General features: G+C 37.4%; 2 protein-coding genes, 1 non-coding gene and 1 pseudogene across 3 annotated transcripts in view; 2 read left to right on the plus strand and 2 right to left on the minus strand.

Annotated features, from left to right (window-relative positions):
* ELMO1 (engulfment and cell motility 1) overlaps positions 1-22821 on the minus strand; it is a 690097-nt gene that overhangs the window by 621684 nt on the left and 45592 nt on the right. The window lies entirely within an intron of this gene.
* On the plus strand, positions 1493-1675 carry LOC113267302 (U2 spliceosomal RNA). The gene has a single exon (XR_003320696.1). It is a non-coding gene; the product is annotated as a U2 spliceosomal RNA (small nuclear RNA).
* LOC113262858 (60S ribosomal protein L10-like) lies at positions 10427-11089 on the minus strand (annotated as a pseudogene).
* Positions 15514-22821, plus strand: part of GPR141 (G protein-coupled receptor 141) — a 39953-nt gene continuing 32645 nt past the window's right edge. The window contains exon 1 of the mRNA XM_026509377.3: positions 15514-15650. The gene's annotated coding sequence lies outside the window, so the exon portion shown is untranslated. The remainder of the gene's footprint in view (positions 15651-22821) is intronic.

Below are 22821 nucleotides of genomic sequence, written 5' to 3' on the forward strand. Positions count from 1 at the left end.
GGAATGTGGGATGTCCATGCTAAAACTAGGCAAGTTCTGAGCAAACCAAGAAAATAGTTACCCTAGGGCCATCGCTCTTCAAAGGAAAGTTTTGGATGAGAGTGAGGTCAGCATCAGGGCAGTGTGGGTTGTTCCTTTTCTCCCCCTCCCCTTTGATTTACAACTAACTGGGCATCAGAAATGAACAAAAGTGCCTCTACACAGTACACCAGGACAACTGGGAGATTCACCCACGTGTGCATCCAAAAGTGGGTCAGGAGGACCTCAGAGGACACCATGTACCCAAGGGAGTCTGAGCATGGCCCACCCCCACTTGCTGCTATCAGGAGAAAGGTAATCTGGAGAGTATACCACTGGGCACTCATGGGAAATAGAGAATTTGTGGAGGACCAGCCCTCCTGATGGGAGAACCTGACAAGTCTTTGGAGTGAGACACAGACAGTTCTGGAGTCAGAGGAAAGGAAGGAACGGGTGAGGCAGCCCCACTCCTGAGAGCCAACACTGCAACATGCTGGGATTGTGCTGGTGGCGGCGTGGCAGCTGGCAGCGGCTACCTCTGGCAGAAGAAGTGGCAAGTGGAAGTGTGCAGAGCACAGTCAGGGCTGTAAGAGAACCAAAAACTTGTGCTATAGCACCACCTTCTGGAAATGAAAAGAAAGGCTTCTGATTGCCCGCCTCCTGAACTGTTAGAATCAAAGTAAATGAAGCCTTCCATAAATAAGAAAGGAATTTGCTACTTTAAATGTGACAGCAGAGGCACATTTCATGAAACACTATGAAAAGTCATAGTAATATGGTATCACAAAAAGAAGATGACGATTATTCAGGACATGGAGTACTGCAGTCTAACTGATAAAGAACTCAAAATAGCTGTTATGGAGAAGAACCTGATGGTTGCCAGAGGAAAGGGAGGTAGGGGTGGGCAAAATAGGGAAAGAGGAGTACAAGATACAGGCTTCCAGTTATGGAATGAATAGGTCACAGGAATAAAAGGCACAGCAGAGGGAACAGAGTCAATGAGATTGTAATAGCGTTATGGTAACGATGGTGGCTGTACTTTGTGAACATAGCATATCTCACAGAGATGCTGAATCACTATGTTGTACATTTGACACTAATGTAACATTGTGTGTCAACTATACTCAAATAAAAAAATTTAAAACAAAAAACAAAACCAAAAATCCTCAAATAGCTGTTACGAAGAAATTCAATAAACTACAGAAAATGCAGAAAGGCAATTAATTCAATAAACCTAAGAATAAAATCAATGAACAGAAGGACTACTGTACCAAAGAGACTGAAATTTAAAAAAACCCCACAAAACAGAAATTCTGGAACTGAAGGAGTCAATAGATAAGATGAAGAATGCATTAGAAAGCTCTGGGAATAGGACAGATCAGAAGAAAAAAGAGAATAAACAACCTGGAGGATAGGAATTTCAAAGTTATTCAGGTGGAAAAGGAGAGAGAATTAAATTTTTAAAAAGTGAAGAATTGCTTCTCGGCCTTTTGGCTAAGATCAAGTGTAGTATCTGTTCTTATCAGTTTAATAAAAAGTGAAGAAACCCTATGAGAACCATCAGACTCAATTAAGAGAGTCAATCTAAGAATAAAGGGTGACCATTGTTAATAATACTGTATTGCATGTTTGAAAGATGCTAAGAGAGTAAATCTGCAAAGTCCTCATCACAAGAAAAAAACACTTTTGTAACTATGTATGGGGAAGGATGTTAACTAGACTTTTTATGGTGATCATTTCACAATATGTACAAATATCAAATCATTATGTTGTATACCCGAAACTAATAGAATGTTATATGTCAATTATACTTTGATAAAAAATTTAAAAATAAAAAATAAATAAAATGAGGAATGATATTAGATGAACCCAATTCATAGCTGAGTTTTCTTATAAAAACACCCCATTTAGCTAACTATTTAATTGCCTGAGATGACATGTAAGAGAAAACAAATATATAGTTATATATTTAATATTACCACAGCATGTCAAAACCTTGCAGTCCTATCCTAATCCCTATCATTAATGGGAGATAGATTCAAATTAATTTAGTGATGACAGTTTAGCAGTCTGGATCTTTCTAGTAATGGGGAACTGGAGGAGCAACTGTAGGCATTTACTGATTTTACTTCGTTTCCAGGAAAGCAGAAGCAGAGGTTCTTTGTAAGCTCCACTTTCTGTATTGGCCATGGAGAGAGAAGTGTGAGTGAGTGAAAATATAGTGTTCCACACCTCTCAATTCAATGGTCATGCACAGATAGGACACGTTTGGATGTGACACTGAAGACTACACACATAATGGACATAATAATGGCCCTATCTTACAGGGTTCCCTGAGGAATATATAAGATAATGTGAGGAAAATACTTATTGGAGGCATAAGTATTCAACAGATGCTAGCTAATAGGATTATTAATCATAATCATTAATGCACCTCTAACATAATACCAAGTTATCACAGTATTTGTTAACAACAGTCTTAGGAAAGTTACCACAATATTTCTGAGTTTTCTTTCCCATCTATAAAATGAGACTAATGACTTCTACAAGAATTGCTGAGGGGATAATATTTTAAAAATTATGAAATTCTTATTTATTTACTTAATTGAGATACAACTGACATATAACCCTATGTTGGTTTCAGGTGTAAAATATAATGACTTAACATTTGCATATATAGTGAAATTATCACCACAATAATTCTAGTTAACATCCATCAAACAGAGTTACAAGTTTTTTTTTCTTGTAATAACTTTGAAGATTTACTCTTCTAGCAACTTTCAAATATATAATATTAACTGTTTTCACCATGCTGTACATCACATCTCCAGGGCTTATTTATTTAAATGAAATTCTTAATATCAGCCTGGCACATTCTAAGCATCCATCCATCCATCCATCTACCGTCTAAGCAAACATTTATTGAGCATATGCAGTGTTTTGTGCTATTGTGCTAAGAACACTCATTGTAGATAAATCATAGTCCCTAATTTCATAGACTTCATTTTCTGTTAAATTATAAGCAAAATATGGATATTGACTTAAACATATGACTTTATTATGGTAGATAAATCAAGGTTTTTATTCACAAGTTGGGAACGATAGCAAATGAGAGATTGTGTGTGAATGGGAAGACTTGTGTACCAAGGCAAAGGGAACTCAAAAATAAAGCGATATCATCCAGCAGAGTGCTGACCAGTATGATGAGGCCTATGGTGTTGTATAAGCAGAGACAAGTTCCCCAGAAAGGTAGAATCAAACTAATAGGCAGCTTCTGGAGCTATGCTATTAGGTACGTAAGTACAATGGCACAATAGGCATTTGCTGAGTATATCAATAAATTCATTCTCTAAGGGGCGCCTGGGTGGCTCAGTCGGTTAAGCATCCCACTTGATTTCGGCTCAGGTCATGATCTCAGGGTAGTGGGATCGAGCCCCATGTCAGGCTCTGCGCTCAGCAAGGAGTCTGCTGGACATTCTCGGTCTCTCTGCCTTTGCCCCTCTACCCGCTTGCATGCGTGCTCTCTCTCTTTCTCAAATAAATAAAACTTTCAGTTAATTAGTTAATTAATTAATCCTCTAGAAAAAAATGACTGTAAAGGTGCAGTAACCAAATAAGGACTGAGACATACATACGTGTTGAGTAAACAGGAAAATATGGGATGATTTTTTTTTGTTTTGTAATTAAAATGAAACTTTAGGGGCAGCTAAAGTAAAGACCCACTATAACTGTCTCTTAAGTTTCTCTGGCAAGAACTGGCCATTCTCAGAACGGTGAACCTCTCACTTGAGGAGTGAGTGTTAAGAAACCAAGGAAGCCATCAGGGATGATGAGTTCCAAGCTAGGGCTCAATCAGGTGGGGAGGCTACCTGGAACAAAAGAAGTCAAATCCACCCTTAACTACAAAAAGCAAGCAGTGGGTCCTTAATGGGAGACAAAGCAAAAGAGTCAAGAGCTAGGTGGATGTAGAAATGGAAGGTAAGCAAAGAAATTAAGGTGAAGGTCAAGAGAAAATGTCTAAGACTATTTCTGTAAACAGGACCAGGATGCTTGAAGCTTATAATTAGGCGCTGGACTGGCTTAACCTGGAATAAAGGTTTTTGCCTGGTGATTTCAGTTACTAGATCTATATGCATGTAAATTACTGGTAAATAAACACATGGAAGATTGGAATTCTTCCCCCATGTGGTAAGACTTCGTAATTTATATCATTAGATTTCTTCTCAATAGGAGGTGGTCTCCCAAAGTGCAGGGGCTCCTGCTCTGCTTCTAGGAAAACAAGCTGTGCTTTAAAAATAGTACCATAAAACTTGTTTCCTGAAAATTACATTAGCCTTGAATCTAGTCCTTTGCTGAGGGGAAGTATAGATTCGAGGTTCCTCCATAAAATTCATTTGTCAACCCTAGCAACTACCGTAAAATACTTTATAATATCCTAACATGCATATAAATAGAACACTTCATACTCTGGAGGAAGCCTAGTGAGTGACATCAGTTATTCTAGCAACACTTCACTTCAGGGTGGAGCCCCAGTTTGTAGATCAGGACATCATCATCATCATCATTATTGTTGTCATCATCGTCACCATCCCTTGCAACAGTATTTCTTTACGGGTGACAATTTTTTTTTTTAAGTAAATATAGTGTGTGGATGCATTAAATGGTGAAAATCTTGGGCCTCTGCACTGATGAGGATGTTTGACGGTCTCTGTTTCAGAACATTCTATATGTGGAGTTTGAAATTTATGGAATACCTTAAAGGGAAAGTACTGCTTTAGACAAAGGTCACACAAATCATAAAACAAGCAAATTTTTAAAAATTCTGCGGTGGAGGCACAGCCATTATCCCATTGTCTTAATTAGTAAAATGAGGCTCAGTTGAGTCTATGTGGTCTAAGGACACCTAGTTTACTAGTTAAAGTGAGAAACTTGAATGCAGCTGAATTTCCAATTTGCATTCTACTGTGACTGCAGAGTCCACATCCTAATTCCTGTGGCTGGAAAGTTAAGTTATGACAGGGATATCTTGTATAGGTTACCAGAATGAAGATGAACAATATTCATTGACACAGACACGTGGTTTTCATCCAGGCATTTGCAAGGTCTCTGTTGACAACGTCGACATTCTGGAAACACAGGCTGTATGATATTTGGAGAATAACTTTCCCGCAGGACACTCATGAATAGACTGGTGCTCAAATGGAAACTTTTGGATGGGTTGAGACCTTGAACTTCAGTTCTGTTCTATTGGACATCTTGAATAAAGATGTAGTGGTCAGATTTAGGATCTAAGAAGTTCTGAAAAACCCTGCAGCAAAATAAAACTTACTAAAGATCAATGCACAGGTCTTCTCTTGGTTCCAAAACACAGGATGGGAGGAGATACGGAGGCAGTTCTTTAAATAAAAAAAAAGCAGCACATAAAGAGATATCATTTCACAGGTCTGAGCACACTAAAGGCATTTGCTGCAGATCTGGATGAACCCCTAAGAAGAAAGAATTTAATAAACTGAAGGGTATTGAAAGCAGAGAGGCCAAGAGTGTGAAGGAACTCAGAGCCGCACCACATGAGTATTCTTTTAACAGATCACAGCCCCAGGCTTGGAGAAGAGAAGACTCAAGACTGGTCAAGGCAAATGTCACCAGGTACTTGCAGGGCTATTGTGCAGAAAAGGGATGAAGCGTTTTCTCTGTGGCTATAAGGGGGGGAATTGAGGATATGGGTAGGTAGTAGGATATGACATTTCAGCTAGTAAGCAATGAGTCACTTTAAATGTCAGTACTGTCACAAGATGAGAAGGCAGACTGGATGATTGATTACTTGGAAGGGTGTTTCCAGTAATAGTGTGTATCTTCAAACACTGAGATTCTGAGCTTCACAGATCCCTCCCCTGCTCTTTAAATACTTGACATGATATCATCACCAGCCTCACTTTTACACAGGGTCCCAATATTGGAAATCACTCCTTTTATGTGCTTAAGATGATTTTGAATATCTGCAGCAGGGTTCAAATAGAGTTTACTTTGCATATTGATTCAATAGGTAAGAGAAGGAAGCTCATAAATGCCATATGCAAATTTGTTCTAAATGAGCTCCTAAACTGGATTTGGGAGCTAATTGTTTTGGCACTTACTTCATTGGGGATGAAGCACTGGCCAAACATATTTCAAAGGGAGGAAGAGGATGTGTTAGCATCAAACCTAGGAAAAGGATCAGTAGCATGCAAGTAATTTGGAAAAGGAGAACATTCCATCTGAAGCCTCAAGGAAGAAAAGAGAATGTTGGCGGAAGTCTTATTTGGAAAAAATAGAACTGTGAAAATAATTAGCGTTAAATAACTTCTAGCACTGCATTTCCAGTATGGGTCACTTTTAAAAATAAACTTTTATTCTTTCAGTAAAATCTATAGACAGAAAAGTGCAAAAATTGTAAGGTTAACACCAGACGAATGACCACAAAGCAAGCACATTTGAGGAACCACCGCCCAGATCAAGAGATAGCATAGAAGCCCTCCTTCTTTCAGTCACCGCTCCTACTTGTTACTTATCCTGTATCAGTTTTGTCAGTATTTAAATTTTGCATAAATGTAATCCCTCAATGACTTCTTTTGTGGCTGGCTTCTTTATATTAATACAACGTTGGGCTCTCTTTGGCAGCACATATACAAAAATTGGAATGATACAGTAATACAATGTTTACAAAATTCATCCATGTTTTTGCATGTAGCATTACTTCATTTTCATGGCAAGAGCAATCTTACACATTCCACACTTTTGTTTCTGTAATATGTTATTTTTGATTGACCTCTGGGATGTTACAGATTTGGACTGCTCTACATACTGCTGTTAGGAACATTCCTGTGACTTTTTGGTACACCCACATATGCATTTTCTGTTGGGTATGTATCTTTAATGCAACTGCTGGTTCATGAGACATTTGTATGTTCAGCCGTAAAAACACAGCTTTAGTGTGCCACTTTTCAACTCCCTCTAGCAATGTATGAAAATTCTATTTACTCCATATCCTCTGCAACACTTGATATTTGGAGTCATTAAACTGTATTTAAATTTTAAATTTTAATTGTGAGGTATTAAATTTTATTTAAATTTCAGCTATCTGGTGTATAGTTAGTAGTGTTCCATTGCAGTTTTTATTTGCAGTTCCCAAATTACTAATATGTTTTTTGTCTCTATTATTGGGATAATATTGGGAAATATTTTGCAAGCTGCCTATTTGTGTATTTGTATATACTAACTTTACTGTATCATCTTTTTCTTACTGATCCATATTTGATATGAGTCCTTTGTCAATTTATGAACTATAAAAATCTGTTCCTACCCCATGATTTGCCCTTTTACTCTCTTGATGATGTCCTTGCTGGGCATAAAAATCTTATTTCAATGCAGTTCAGCTTATCTAGTATCTCTTTAATGATTAGTGGTTTTTGTATCCTAAGGGAAAAAAAAAATTTCCTTCTATATCTCAGGGTCAAAAAGATACTCCTCTTTGTTATTTACAGAAGTCTTACTTATCTTACCTTTCTCGTTTAGATCAACTTTCTATCTGGAACTGATTTTTATGTATAGTGTGAGGTAATGAGTCAAGATTTGTTTTTCTTTCATTTAAATATCCAATTGACCCAGCCCCATTTGTTGAAAAGATCATTATTTCCCTCTATTCTGTATTGCCACCTTTTTTTGTAAATTAAGTGTCCATATATGTGTGGATTAGTTTGTGGACTCTATACTACTTATTGGTCTCTTTGTGTATTATTGTGCTAATACCATATTGTCTGAATTATTTTAGATTTAAAACAAATCTTGATACCTGGTATTTTATTTTTTAATTAATTAATTTTATTTATTTCTCTAAAGATTTTATTAAGTAATATCTACACCCAATGTGGGGCTCAAACTTACAACCCCAAGATCAAGAGTTACATGCTCGTCCGACAGAGCCATCCAGGCACCCCAATACCTGGTATTTTAAATCTTTCAAATATGTCATTGTTTTTGACATTTTTCCTTTACATTATCATACAAGTATTTAAATCAGCCTGTCAACTTCCACAGAAACAAAATTGTTCAAGTTTTGATTAGAAGTGCATTGAATAGAGACAAAAAACATATGCTTCACTGTAGAGAACAGATGGTTCAGAGGAGAGGAGGGTGGGGGGATGGGTGAAACTGGTGAAGGGGATTAAGAGTACACTTACTTTGATGAGCACTGAGTTACCTATGGAACTACTGAATCACTAAATTGTACACCTGAAACGAATATAACACTATGTCAACTACACTGGAATTAAAATTTAAAAAAGAGATGCATTGAATACAGGTAGTTTGGGGGAGAACTGACATCCTACAATACTGAATCTTTTTATTTGAAAGTAATGTATAGTCTTTCATTCATTGAGGTCTTTTTAAATTCTCTCAGTGTTATACAGTGTCCTACATAGAAGATTTGCTGATCTTCTGATTATTTTGATGTTCTTTAATGCTAATTTAAATGATATTTTAAAAATTGTATTTTCTGCTTATGTGTTGCAAGTGTGACATGCAATTGATTTTTGCAAATTAACACGTAACTATTTGCTTTGTCAAATTAATAAATTTATTCTATTAGTATGTCTGTACTCTTTGGAATTTTTATGTATAAAATCATGTCACTTGCAAATAGAGACAGTTTTATATCTTTCTAATACTTATAACTTTTTGAGGGTTTTCTTTTTGTAAGTACTCTCTACACCCAACATGGGACTTGAACTTACAACCTCAAGATCAAGAGTCACATGCTCTACCTACCCACTCAGCCAGCCAGCCAGCCACCCCTACAATATTTATACCTTTTATTGATTGTCTTGCCTCATCATACTGGGTTAGAATAGATGCTAGATTAGAATACCACGTTGAATTGAAGTAGTGACAGAAGGCATCCTTTACTTACCCCTGATATCAAGAGGACAGCCTTCAATATTTCCAAATGAAACATGATGTTTGCTGTAGGATTTTGTAAATATCCTTCTATTCTTAGTTAGTCAGCTTTCTTTTTTAAAATCACGAATGAGGGTGCCTGGGCGACTTAGTTAAGCATCCAACTTTCGATTTCGGCTTAGGTCATGATGTCAGGGTTGTGAGATGGAGCGCCCCCATCGGGCTGAGCATGGAGTCTGCTTAAGATTCTCTCTTTCTCAGCCCCTCCCCCACCTGCTCGTGGGTGTACACTCTCTCTCTCTTTAAAAAAATATAAATAAATAAATAAAAGCATGAATTGATGTTGAATTTTATTGACAGATTTTTTTGTCTCTATTTGAGATGATCATATGAGTGTTCTCCTTTATTCTGTTTATGTTGGTGAACTGCATTAGGTTTGCACACGTTATGCTATCTTGCCTTCCTGGAACAATTCTCACCTGGCCATAATATATTATCATTTTTTTTTAAGATTTTATTTATTTATTTGAGAGAGAGAGATCATGAGTGGCGGGAGGGACAGATAGAGAGGGAGAGAGAATGTCAAGTGGACTCCCTGCTGAGCACAGTCTGAGGCAGGGCTCCATCTCACCACCCTGAGGTATTGAGGTGAGCCGAAATCAAAAGTCAGATGCTTAACTGACTGAGCCACCCATGCAGCCCTATTACCATTTTTTTTAATCACTGGATTTTCTGTGCTAATATTTTAGGTAGAAGTTTTTTTGTCTATATAAATGAGAGTTGGCCTCTCTTAGGTCCTTTATTGTAATGTTCTTACTAGTATTTACTGTCAAAGTTATGGTGACCTCAAAAAATAACTTGGAAAATTTTTCCTCTTTTTCCGAGCTCTGGAATAGTATATGTAAGGTTGATTTTATTTCTAAATGTTTAGAGGAATTGAGTAATAAAATTGACAGGCATGGAAATTTCTCTCAAAGGATTTTAGTTACAGACTCAATTTATTTACTAGATATTAAATAAACTATTTACATTTTATATTTCTTCTTGTGGCATTTTGGCAGTTTTGGTAAATTATGGCTTTTTAAATTATTTCACCATTTCATTGAAATTATCACCCCAAAATTGTTATGATATCCTTTTGTTTTCATTTTCTTAACTATGGGATCTATAATTAAGCCCCTTCTTTATAAAAATCATTCTTGATATTGGTATTTTGTGCATTTTTTTTTCTTGATCTGTCTTTCCAGGGACTTACGAAATTCATTAGTCTTTTAAAATCCTCTTTTAGATTTATTTTCTCTAGCACATATTTGTTTTATGTTTTACTGAGATCTGTTTTTATTTTTATTATCTGTTTCTTTTTGTTCTTCCTTGGGTTAATTTTTTTAACTAGTGGAAATGGATGCTTGGATGATTGATTTCAGCTTTTTTTTGACAAGAGTAGGATTTATTGGTGGGCATGAATAAGAAGGGGGCAGTGCTGAGGTTCTCATGAGTGCAGAGCCTGCCATTTGTCCATGGGGCCACAATTAGGGATGTATTTGACCCCACAGCCATCTGGGATGAGGCGCTTTTCAGCCACCATGTCTTCAAATTTGTCTGCATTAAACTTAGTAAAGCCCCACTTCTTGGAAATGTGGACTTTCTGGCAGCCAGGGAACTTGAACTTGGCCCTGCATAGAGCCGCAATCACATACTCCTTGTTTTGCACCTTGGTACAGATGGACATGATGACTTGGCCAATGTGGACCCTGGCCACTGTGCCCTGGGGCTTTCCAAAGGCACCCCACATACCTGTTTAGAGCCTGTGAGCTCCAGCACAGGACAACATCTTGTGGATAAGGATGCTGTGGAAGGGGTGGAACTCCACTCTGATGTGAAAACCATCTTTGCCACAGCTTTTCACCACATACATTTTGGCACAAATGTGTGCAGCCTCCAGGTCTTCAAAGAAGAGCTGCTCATATTCATCTGACACCATGTAGCCACACAGTGAGAACTCACTGACTTTCGCTTTCTTCTGCCCCAGGTCCAAGATGCAGATCTTGGCGTCCAGGACACTTCTGCAAAAGTGAGACTTCTGTAAGAACCGCGTGTTCTTATGATACTGGTAACACCGGGCGAGGTGTTAGCCCATGTTGACACCAGGATCTTCAGCGATGCAGTGAAGAAGAGGTTATTTTCAGCTTTTTACTCCTAATAAAAGCATTTAAGTTTGACTTTAGTTGTGTTCCAAAAGTTTTGATAAGTTGAATTTTCATTATAATTCAAAGAAAAATATTTCCTGATTTTCATTTGTATTCATTTTTTTTCGTATTTGAATTATTATAATTTTTTAAAGATTGTTATTTATTTGAGAGACAGAGAGAGAGAGCACGAGAGCACGAATGGGGGGAGGGGCAGAGGGAGAAGCAGACTTTCCTTACTTGGGACTGGATCCGAGGACCCTGAGATCATGACATGTGCTGAAGTCAGACGCTTAACCAACTGAGCCACCCAGGTGTCCCTAGTGTTTGAATTATTTAGAAGTATGTTTGAGTGCTTTTCAAACATGAAGTTTTTATTATTACCTTGTTTCATTATTGATTTCTAGCCTAACTGTACTGTTGTCAGAAGACGTACATTGTAAAATTTTACTTTTTTGATATTTTTTAAGATATTTTTCAGATTCATTATTTGGTTAATTGGCTTGGCATTTGATGTGAATTTTGCATTTGCTGAGTATAAGGTTTGTAAATTAGGTTAAGTTTATTGATTGCATTGTTTAAATCTACTATACCTATATTGAATTTTTGTCTGCTTGGGATATTAGTTTCTAAGAGACATCTGTTTTGTTTTTTGTTTTTTTTTTAAGATTTTATTTATTTATTTGACAGCGAGAGAGAGACAACTAGAGAGAGAGGGAACACAAGCAGGGGGAGTGGGAGAAGAAGCAGGCTCCCAGCGGAAGAGCCTGATGTGGGGCTCGATCCCAGGACTCTGGGATCACGCCCTGAGCCGAAGGCAGACACTTAATGACTGAGCCACCCAGGTGCCCCTCTAACAGACATCTGTTAAAACCTTCCTATGATAATGGATTTGTCCATTTTCCTTTTAGTTGCATCATTATTTTGCTTTATATAGTTGGAAACTCATTATTAAGTGCAACAAATTTACAACTTTAATGTTTTGGAAAGATTAACTCTTATATCATAATAAAATGTCCTTTGTTCATTGCCAATAAAGTGTCTTGCCTTACAGTCTAATTTATCTGATAAATATATAAAACACAGCTATACTGGCCTCAAAATTTTTTTTCATTCATTTATTTCAGGGTTTTTGTGTTGTTGTATTTTAGGTTTATCTCTTAATCAACACTGAGTCATGTGTACTTTTTTCATCTAGTCTAAAAAACTGTCTTTGACTGCTCACCCATTTATATATTATTACATTAGGGGGTTATATAATTCTTTCTTTTATTTCCTCTTTAAATACTGCTTCTCGAAATAAGTCAGAGAAACACAATTATCACATGACTTCACTCACATGTGGAATTTAAGAAACAAAACAGCGGAGCATAGGGGAAGGGAGGGAAAAATAAAACAAGATGAAATCAGAGAGGGAGACAAACCAAAAGAGACTCTTAATCATGGGAAGCAAACTGAAGGTTGCTGGAGGGGAGGGGGGTGGGGGATGGGGTAATTGGGTGATGAACATTAAGGAGGGCACATGATGTAACAAGCACTGGGTATTATATAAGACTGATGAATCACTGAACTCCATCTCTGAAACTAGTAATACACTATGTTAATTAATTGAATTTAAATTAAAAAAAAAAAAAAAGAACAAACTGCTTACCAGAGGGGAAGTGGGTAAGGGGATAGGTAAAATAGGTGATAGGGATTAAAGAGTACTCTTACAGCAATGAGCACTGAGTAATGTATAGAAAAATTAATAAGTAAATAAATAAATAAATATTGCTTCTGCCTAGTTCTTTCTCTTCTCTCTTTCTAGGACTTCAATTATGAACATATTAAGAACTTTTTCCTGTGTCTTCTTTGTGATTTCATGTAATTTTTACCCTCTCTTCCCTCCTCTATTCTTCAATCTGATATTTTCTTCTGACTTATTCTAGTTCCATCTTCTATGTCTCATTGTGTATTAGCCCCCATCAATAATTTAATTATTTTATTTTTCTGTTTCAGTATTTCCATTTGAATTTTAAAAGATAGATCCCAGAATAAAATATACAATTCTCTATATTTCACCTTATTTCTTCAAACTATTAATCACAGTTATTTTAAAGTCCCTCAGTTTGGATCTCTATATGCATTTGTTTCTATTTTGTGTTTCTTTTCATGATTTATCTTCTGACACGCCTGTTAATGTTAATTGAAACTTGAGGAACTCCCCCCTACTTGTTAGATGGGATGCTGATTGATCCATGGGTCACTTCATAAAGCCAATTATATCTTCAAAAAATATATATATATATATTTGCTGAAACTTGAACATTATATGTAAAAATTTTGATAGCTAATTTACTAGATAGTGTTATCATTCTCCAGATATTACTTTTGCTTGGGGTAGGAGGGAGGCTGTTATGATGATGGTGAATCCCCTAATCTATTTGGTGATTATCTATTTACCTAACTAATTTAGTTGCTTAGAAACTGGCCTTTAACCTTGTGATGGCACAGCATTTCTAGTTCACGTCTTCTCCAAAGATGTAGTCCTACAATCGGCCCACTTGAAAGCTTGGCCATAAGGGCACCACCTTCTTAGTGGTCCCTGAACTCTAATTTTGCCCAAAAACCAGGTGTCATTCACTTCTGGGCTTCCTAGCTACCCCTTTCTGCTCAATTTCTCCGCCTTTCAGTGACCAGTTACAAATCAGAAATACCTTGAGTGAAAACTAGAGTTGAAAATCAGGTTCACTGGGGTGCCTGAGTGGCTCAGTCAGTTAAGCATCTGCCTTTGGCTCAAGTTATGACCTCATGGTCCTGGGATTGAGCCCGGTGTTAGGTTCCCTGCTCAGCAGGAAATCTGCTTCCCTCCTCCCCCCCCACTCCCTCCCCTCGCTGTCTCTCAAGCAAATGATTAAAATCTTAAAAAAAAAAAAAAAGAATCAGGTCCACCATTTGTACTTCCCGTTCCCTGGGGATTTTGTTTTTTCAGGTTCTCACTGCCTGGACAGCTGTCTATAGCCTTCAAACCAATAGATTTCATATTCTATCCAATTTTTTTCGTTGTTCTCAGGTGGGTTTGTCTGGAACAGTCTTCCCTCACAACTAAAAACTAAAATTTCTCCAGCATGAGTTATTTTGACACATATAACATTTCTACTCCTATAACACAAAGAGTGCACACCTGCAGAAACTGAAGACTTCCCAGACAAAGAGGCCTTCCCTTGAAACTAAAAAAACAAAAGTCAGGTGCACTAATAACATTATGCTCAAAATGAGAAATGGGAACAATAGGAAACAGAAACTGCAGAATGTTTACTAAGCATATTCTACAGCATTGTATAGGAGACCAGAAATCATCACAAATTATCAAAATTATCATTCTGATTAGGGCCTTTAAAGTAGAGAGAACCCAGGGACAGTGTGTTTGATACTTGCATATTTTTTTAATGCAGAAATGTCAAATTAGAGCTAAAAATTGGAGTATATTTAAAATGCTGATATTTAATAAATCAGCAATTTTACCCCACAGATTTCTATCCAACATTACCATGTGATTTACACAATAATTATAATATTTATAGAATACTATAGTGTTGTATGATAGGCAAATTAGAGCAGTCTGAGGAACTTTTATTTTAAGATTTATTTATTTATTTTAAAGAGAGAGAGCAAGTGGGGGGAGGGGCCAAGGGAGAGAGAGAATCTCAAGCCAGCTCCTTGCTGAAGCCAGAGCCTGACACAGGGCCAGATCCCATGACCCTGAGATCATGACTTGAGCCAAAATCAAGAGTCGGATGCTCAACTGACAGCCACCCAGGGGCCCCAAGGAACTTATTTTTCTTTTAATACTTCCTGTTTATCTCTGTGACTGTGTGCATATCTTCTTTTGGAGATAACGTTAAGAGTCTAAAAAGTGAGGCTGTGGACAAACATACTCATCTCTTCTCATAGTCAATATTATATATCAATGACAGATATATATATATACACACACACATATGTATATAATCACCAAAATGCATTATAAGAATAGTAGTGCTAGGTCCCCAAGGAGCTACAGAACAACTCCACACATTTTCTAAAGGAAATATTATATATGTATAATCTTTCATCCCAAACACAACACATAGTTTATCTCTCCTTTTCGTTTTTGATAATATCACTTTTTCCCCTATTATCTACAAAATTCAGTTTGAATTTTTTAAAAAATGGATTCTTACAGTAGTAAACCTTAGTATTTCTTGGCAATTGGCCTTGCTGCCATTTTGCAACCTGGACTTTTCATTTTAAGAGGTTGGTTTTTCAGTGCTAGTGTGTTTGAAATAGTCTTGAGGTTTTGTGGTTGCTGTTAACACTCTGCGGAACTTAGAACACTTTGGTTTCCTTTTGCTTTAGTGAACTGGCCAGGCCTTTTAAGTGCGCGCAGACCATGGGAGTACCCAAGCGGGCTTACTGTTAGAAAAGAATCCTATATGGAATTCAGACAGGTGGCCCATCTCTGCAACTCCTTGAGAAGTCTAGCTTTTTCAGGTAAGTACAGAAGACCTGGGGTGGGGGGCTCAGGAATGAAGGTATGCGTAAAAAGAGCATGCTAAACTTGCCAATGAAGCTGTAATTCAGAATTTTCAGTCTTGCTGTAAAAAGCTAGCTTATTTACTCTGACCACAATTCTTCCTTTATAGAAAGAATTGTCTACATCTTCCTGAGTAGTACACACTGCTCTGAAGGTGACACCTAGTTTTTCTAAGTGGTTAAATATGAACAAAAGTGGTTTCAGAATCGGACAAAGGAAAAAGGAAGTTTGGCTAGAACCATCATAGAGATCTCTAGGGCATTTGATATTGCATTTACACATTATTGAAATGTTTCTATTTTAAGTGTTTTTTTTCATTATGAAAATCTTTAAACTCTATTACCAGTAATATCCTCACATATGATTTAAAACTGTTCTGGCAGCCCTAATCAATAGAAGAAAACAATCAACAGTAATCAGGTACTTAGAAATGTCTAAAAGAAATACATTCAAAATGACGTGTAATAATGGTTATGTAATTCTTTTCATCCTATTTTTGCAGTACTACATAACAGGAGGAATCTGAAAATAACTTTAAAATCACACAATTAAAAGTTAAGAACAACATCTGTTCAAATAATTTATATTAAGCTCCTTTTATACCTTTATTTCCTTTTTACAAGAAGTATTACACTTCAAATATGTGAAATAGAATATAATATAAACTTTTAAAAAGTCAGTAATGTACAACTTGAGTTTGAGAGTTTAATATTGCTCCTTTAATAAATTTATAATATAATTTTGGATGGGTCACTTAACTCCTGGATTTCAATTTCCTGCATAACTGCATAATTATTTATCTAAGGAATTTTATTAAGAACCAGAATTACAACTCCTTGTTTTCTTTTTTATTGGGCTTAAATTAATCAATTACTCAATATTTTAACTGATTAACAGGAGTAATGAGAAGACCAATAGATGAAGAATCAGATGGTATGAATCCTAGTCTTCTATTTTTCTAGTAATTGGCTGTGTGATTTAGAAAATATTTTCTAACCATTCTAGGCCAGGGGTTGGCAAATTTTTCCTATAAAGAACTGGATAGTAAATAGTTTAGGTCTCCCGGGCCAACAAGCAAAATTGAAGATAATATGACGGTAATAAAAAACCATTTAAAAATGTAAAAGCCATTCTTAGCTCACAGGCAGAATAAAAATGGGAGATGAGCTATATTTGGCCTCAAGGCCATAATTTTCCAGCCCCATTCTAGGAATGATTTTCATCAATTATAAAATGGAATATGCAGGAGTTGATGGATGATACATAGGGTAATCCACCAATCCCCTAAAACTGTATGCAAAAATCTGATGTATGTAATTATGTTATTTTTTAATGGGAAAAAAGGTCCACATATTTCATCAGATTTTCAAAGGGTCCAAAACCCAATTAAGGTCAAGGACCACAGGGCTGATTCCTAAAGACGCTTCCCAAATCTAAAATTCAATGAAATGTTTATTGGATGTCTACTCTGTCTAAGCCACTGTGCTAACACTATAATAGATGTTAACACATTATGACCAAAATAACATGTCAAAAATATATTAAAGAAGATTATAATATGTACAAATTGCTGATATCCTTCAAAGTAATAACTTTGAGAAAAAAAATCTGTAATTAGTCAGAAATTTCTGAGATATTACTTTGCAAAGTGTCTTCAAATATAGTATGAATTATGTCAAAATATTAGTCAAATATTCTTATTGTCTCATCTTGTTTTTGATTACAATAGTATTAGTCATGACAATCATAATCAAACTTAACCCAAGCAGAAATCTCTTTCTTAAAAATATGATTTCCTTTTTTTCATCTTTGTATTTGGAGACAATGTTTGTCACATACTAAGTGCTCAACATCTCTGGAATGGATATATGAATGAATGAATGAATGAATGAATGAACGAAAAGATGAAGACACCATCATGCAGATTATGTGTCATAGATACTGAAGGCTTAGAACCCAAAATGCTCTAAGAACAGTTGCCAAGGCCAAAAATTGCTTCTCTTTTCAACTTTAGACACAACTGTGATTTCAAAATACTTGGTCAACTAAAGATTGCAGTTCCTGGGGATTAAGTCATCTTTTTAAAAAAGAGTGAAGTTTGTTTAATTTAATTCACATGTTACAGATGTTCCAATAACCTAGTCTATGGGATGGGGTGACGGGAGAGTGATGTTTTGTTCAAGGAACAGCAGCATGCTCAGCATCTCAGCCCTTCCTGCTGAGGCCAGGTAAGAGGTTGTACCACCCGGAATACTATGCATAAATGGTAGGCTTTCTTGGGCAATCCAAAAGTCAGATCTAATAGAATTAAGGGTATCACTATGCTTCCTAATAAAGAAGTTCAGCCTAAATTCCATTGCCTGGCCAATTGATGGTGCCAAAATCTGAGTACCATTCACTGGTGATTCCCCACAGCTACATGGGGTAGAGAATGACTTGTGACCCAAATGTACCTCTCTTCTCTATCCAGGAATCATTTCATTTTCTGAAAGAGAAATTCAGGCTATGATAGCTGGTTTGTGATTCATTCACTTCTCTGGGGAAATTTAAATCTTAAGACTTAAAAAAATTTAAGAAGTGTTAATGAAAAGCCTGCATAGTCCTGTACATGTCTGGAGTTATGCCTGAAATGTCCTTATTCAAAAAAGTGCACCCCACCTCCGTCCCTGCCTTCACTCCCTCTCCCCCTCAAAAAGCTGTTAGGGAGGGACTCCTGGGTGGCACAGTGGTTAAGCGTCTGTCTTCGGCTCAGGGCGTGATCCCAGCGTTATGAGATCGAGCCCCACGTCAGGCTCCTCTGCTGTGAGCCTACTTCTTCCTCTCCCACTTCCCCTGCTTGTGTTCCCTCTCTCGCTGGCTGTCTCTATCTCTGTCAAATAAATAAATAAAATCTTTAAAAAAAATGCTGTTAAGAAAATAGCAACATACTTTTCACTTTGGGTTGTAATTATAGAGCATGCCTGTGCAGTGTCACGCTGCATTAAATAGCACCATTTGTTCAACTGTTTAGAGGTTGTGCTAAAGTCATAGCCCTGGATCTCCTTAGGGTTTGAGGTTAGTCCACATATAGTCCAAAACCCAAGACCTTAATAAATGGGATCTCAAAAAAATAACGCGATTGTGTTTAACATCCAAGGTCTTTCTTAAGTTATGACAGGATGCTCAGTCCCCTCCCGAAGGATTTCTGGGACACTTGGGGCAGTGCTTCCATGTTTTATAAGCCCAAGGCAGTGTGTGTGCTTCATCTGATTGCTGCCCTGGGATCTATCTACAGATCACCTCTGACCCTTTCTGGTTGGCTTCACTCCTGAAAGTGGACAAGCTGCCTCTGGTTCCGTCTCAAACACAACTAACTTGAATCCATAACAAATTTTTTTGGCAAACTTTTTCTTGAAGGGCTGGATAATAAATATCTTGGGCTTCAGAGGCCGTACAATCTCTGTCACGACTACTCAACTCTACAGGTGTCATGCAAAAGCAGCCACGGGTAATACGTAAACGAATATCTGTGATCAGTCAAAAACTTTATTTACAAAAACAAGTGCCTGGTCCAGAGGCTGTAGCTTGCTGGCCTGCGAACTATGTTGAAGGCTTGATGACAACTGAAAAAATTACAATGTTGCAGAGGGAAATGAAAGCTTCAAAGTTTCCTAGAGCACCTCACAGAAACACTTCCTCAAGGTTTACCAGTTTATGAAAGGATATGATAAAGGAACAAATGAATAGCCAGATGAAGAGATACATAAAGCAAGGTCTGAGTGGGGGCCCTGAGCACTGGAGCTCTCATCCCTCCCCTCCCCCAGTGTGGATATGTTCACCAACCTGAAAGCTCTCTAAAGCCCCTACTCCCCTTCTCTTGGGATATTATGGAGACTGCCTCATTTGGCATGAACAATTACTAACTCCATTTCCAGCCCCTCTCCCCGTTCTCAAAGATGGCGCACGCGGCTGATAATTCCAAGCTTCTAACTGGGATTTGGTCTTTCTCGTGACCAGTCCCCACCCAGAGGCTATCTGGGAGCCCACCCAGAATCACCACCATGAAACAGAAGACGCTCCTAGTGCTCCTATCACTTAGGAATTTAGATGGGGTCAGGGAGTCCTGTGTCAGGGACTGGGGGCAGAGACAAATGTATGTATTTCTTATTATTTCACATCTGTACAATGGCACTCTTATAATTTATCACACACTGCCTAAGATTATTTTAATGCAGGTCTTATCTTTTCCTTAGGTTGTAATCTCTTTGCAGAGCAGTGACTGTATCTAGCATAGACTTTACTCTATGCAGGGGCCTAACTTAGAGAAGCTTTAGATGGGATTTGGATAAGATATGCAAGAATTTTTAAAATTCGGCAGATTGATGAATGAAAAATTCCTCATTCATCAATGGCCCCCCAGTCTCTCTCTCCATACACCATTTTATACACAATATATCCTAAAAACATGTTCTAGAGCCTGAGGCAAAATTGTTAAATTGGCCTGTTTCAAATCTCTTCTCATGAAATAAATATCACACAAAACTTTTTAGGTTCTCTTAATTGTTTTTAGGGGGAAAAATGTTAAGAGTAAAATAGGCATTATTATACCTATTTCACTCTTTATAATATTACAGGTAGAGAGACATGTAGAAATACTCAAAGGTGTTTATGACCCCTTCTATCTAGGAGACATTAATACATTTGGAAAGATACAATTTATCCATGTAAAACAAATGCAAAGTTCATGTCATTATGAGAATCTATATTTGTCAAATTTCTTAATGGCTTATAAGTGGGAGGTAGGTACAATAATCTTTACTATTAAATTTTTTCAGAAAATTTAATTAAAAGAACTTGAAAGTTTAATGCCAAATTATCTTCACAGAAAAAGATCTGAAACAGGCCAATACTAAGATGTTGCTCTTGGCAGACATTTACAGAAAAAAAGATGGTTAGATTAATTGCATAAAAAGAAAAATAATGTTGAGTAAAAATCATTAGCCGAATGATGTGTAGGTAGCTAGTTTTCTATACCAGGTCTTAATACTATTAAGGCTTATTAGAAAAAACGGAAAGCCTTTTATCAAGAATCCTAATTGCTTCCCAGAAGAACAGACTGAAGTGGATTACACAAAAAATTCTATTCCAGGCTCGGTTTAGATCATTTTTCCTTTACACTGCTAATGACAGAATCAAAGATCAAGGTCACCCGGACACTGTTGCTGGTCAGGAAAGTGCATTTTGTTTTCCAGTTCTGAGTTTTCCCCAGCAGCCTCCATACTCAGGCATGACTTGGATGGTGTGGACTCTGAGCGCTGGGGTAATTTAGTGAGTAGGAAGGTCAGGGAAGATGGAGAGGTCAGAAGGTTGGGACTCTCAACTGAGACTTGATGTGTGAAATTTGGAGGACTAACAAGGAATGTGACAGTCAGTTACATTAAGGCGGTGATTCTAAAAGTGGTCTGTGTCAGAATTACCTGATCAACTTGTTAAGAACACCAATTTCAAAGTCTCCCCATAAATTCTGATCCAGTGGTCTGAGATGGGGAAGCAGTAGTTTGAATGAGTTCCTTGTGTGGTTAGGGTTAGGGTTCCTAACCTTCTATTTTTAAAAAAGATTGATTGATTGATGATTGATTGATTGATTGATTGAAGTGAGAGGGAGCACGCGTGCAGAGTAGGGGGAGGGGCAGAGGGAGAGAATCTCAAGCAGACTCTCTGCTGAGCACGGAGTCCAATGGGGCTCGATCTCACAACAAATGAGATTATGACCTGAGCTGAAATCATAAGTGGGACGCTTAACCCATGGAAACACCCTGGCGCCCCGTAATCTTCTATTTTAAGTGCTAATAGCAAGGACATAACTAACAGCTGCTCCAAGAGCTTGTGCCTCCCGAGAAGGAGGAATAGAGAAGTTTCTAAAATATTCAGAGAGACGATCTCTGCATCCTGGCCCGGGTGCCCAGCACTGTTCTATACATACAAGAGAAGCTATGGCAGGGGGAGACGTAACTTAATTCCTTTTAGCTAGGCTTTCTTTATAAAAAGTAATGAGCCTGGGGCGCCTGGGTGGCTCAGTCGTTAAGTGTCTGCCTTAGGCTCAGGTCATTATCCTGGCATTCTGGAATCCAGCCCTGCATGGGGCTCCCTGCTCCGCAGGAAGCCTGCTTCTCCCTCTCCCACTCCCCCTGCTTGTGTTCCCTCTCTCGCTGCCTCTCTCTGTCAAATAAATAAATAAAATCTTTAAAAAATAAAATAAAATAAAATAAAATAAAAATAAAAATAAAAAGTCATGAGCCTCTCAGCCCCTGCATGCTTCTAAGTGACAAACACATCTGCCATGCCCCACTCCTTGGTCAACTCTAATAAGCCTCAGCTTTTGTGTCAATAAAAGAGATCACATCTAACTCAAATGAGAATAATAAGGGTCAAAAGTATTAACAAGTGAAAAATGCCCAGGACACAGTATTATTCAATAATTATCACCCTTCTTCCCTCCTACTGCCACTGTAGAATTTATCATTCTTATAATAAAACAAACTAAAACTATTCCCATCTCACTGTCCCATCTGTCAATGGCATTCAGTCAAAGACCACAGGGATGCCTGTAGTTGAATAACTCTGGTTTATTACTCATTGCAGGGAGGGAGAACACACACTATGGGGAACCATGGGGTAACTCAGTAAGATGGTGTTAGAAACAATCTATTATAGGATTTGGGCTTTGGTGTAGTCTTTTGGTGGGGGAAGGGGCATCTAAGAAAGTAGGGGGTTGTTCCATACTGGACACTGTCAGAAAGCAGAGGCAATTTTATATTTTAGTGAAGAAATAGCAGTCATTAATTTCAACTAAAAAAGGGGATGTTTGGTGCTTCATGTGTGGCTCAGTGACCTTGTTTTTGTCTGTGCTTAGACAAAATTACAAAGGGGACTTTTATTGTCTCAGTTTATCAGGGTGACCACACCTGACTGCTCCCCTTTACTCTCTCTCACTTCTGAAATGAAAGAGAGTATAGGGGAAAAGCTGATACTTATTTTAATATTTGTTTAAAGAGATTGAACATTTATTGACACTTACTATGTCCAACATTACGCTAAGCTTTAATCCTCTCAATCTCACAGTGTATCATCTATATAAGGTGGGGCTAG

This window comes from Ursus arctos, unplaced genomic scaffold (assembly GCF_023065955.2).
Source record: "Ursus arctos isolate Adak ecotype North America unplaced genomic scaffold, UrsArc2.0 scaffold_3, whole genome shotgun sequence".
NCBI classification, from domain to species: Eukaryota; Metazoa; Chordata; class Mammalia; order Carnivora; family Ursidae; genus Ursus; species Ursus arctos.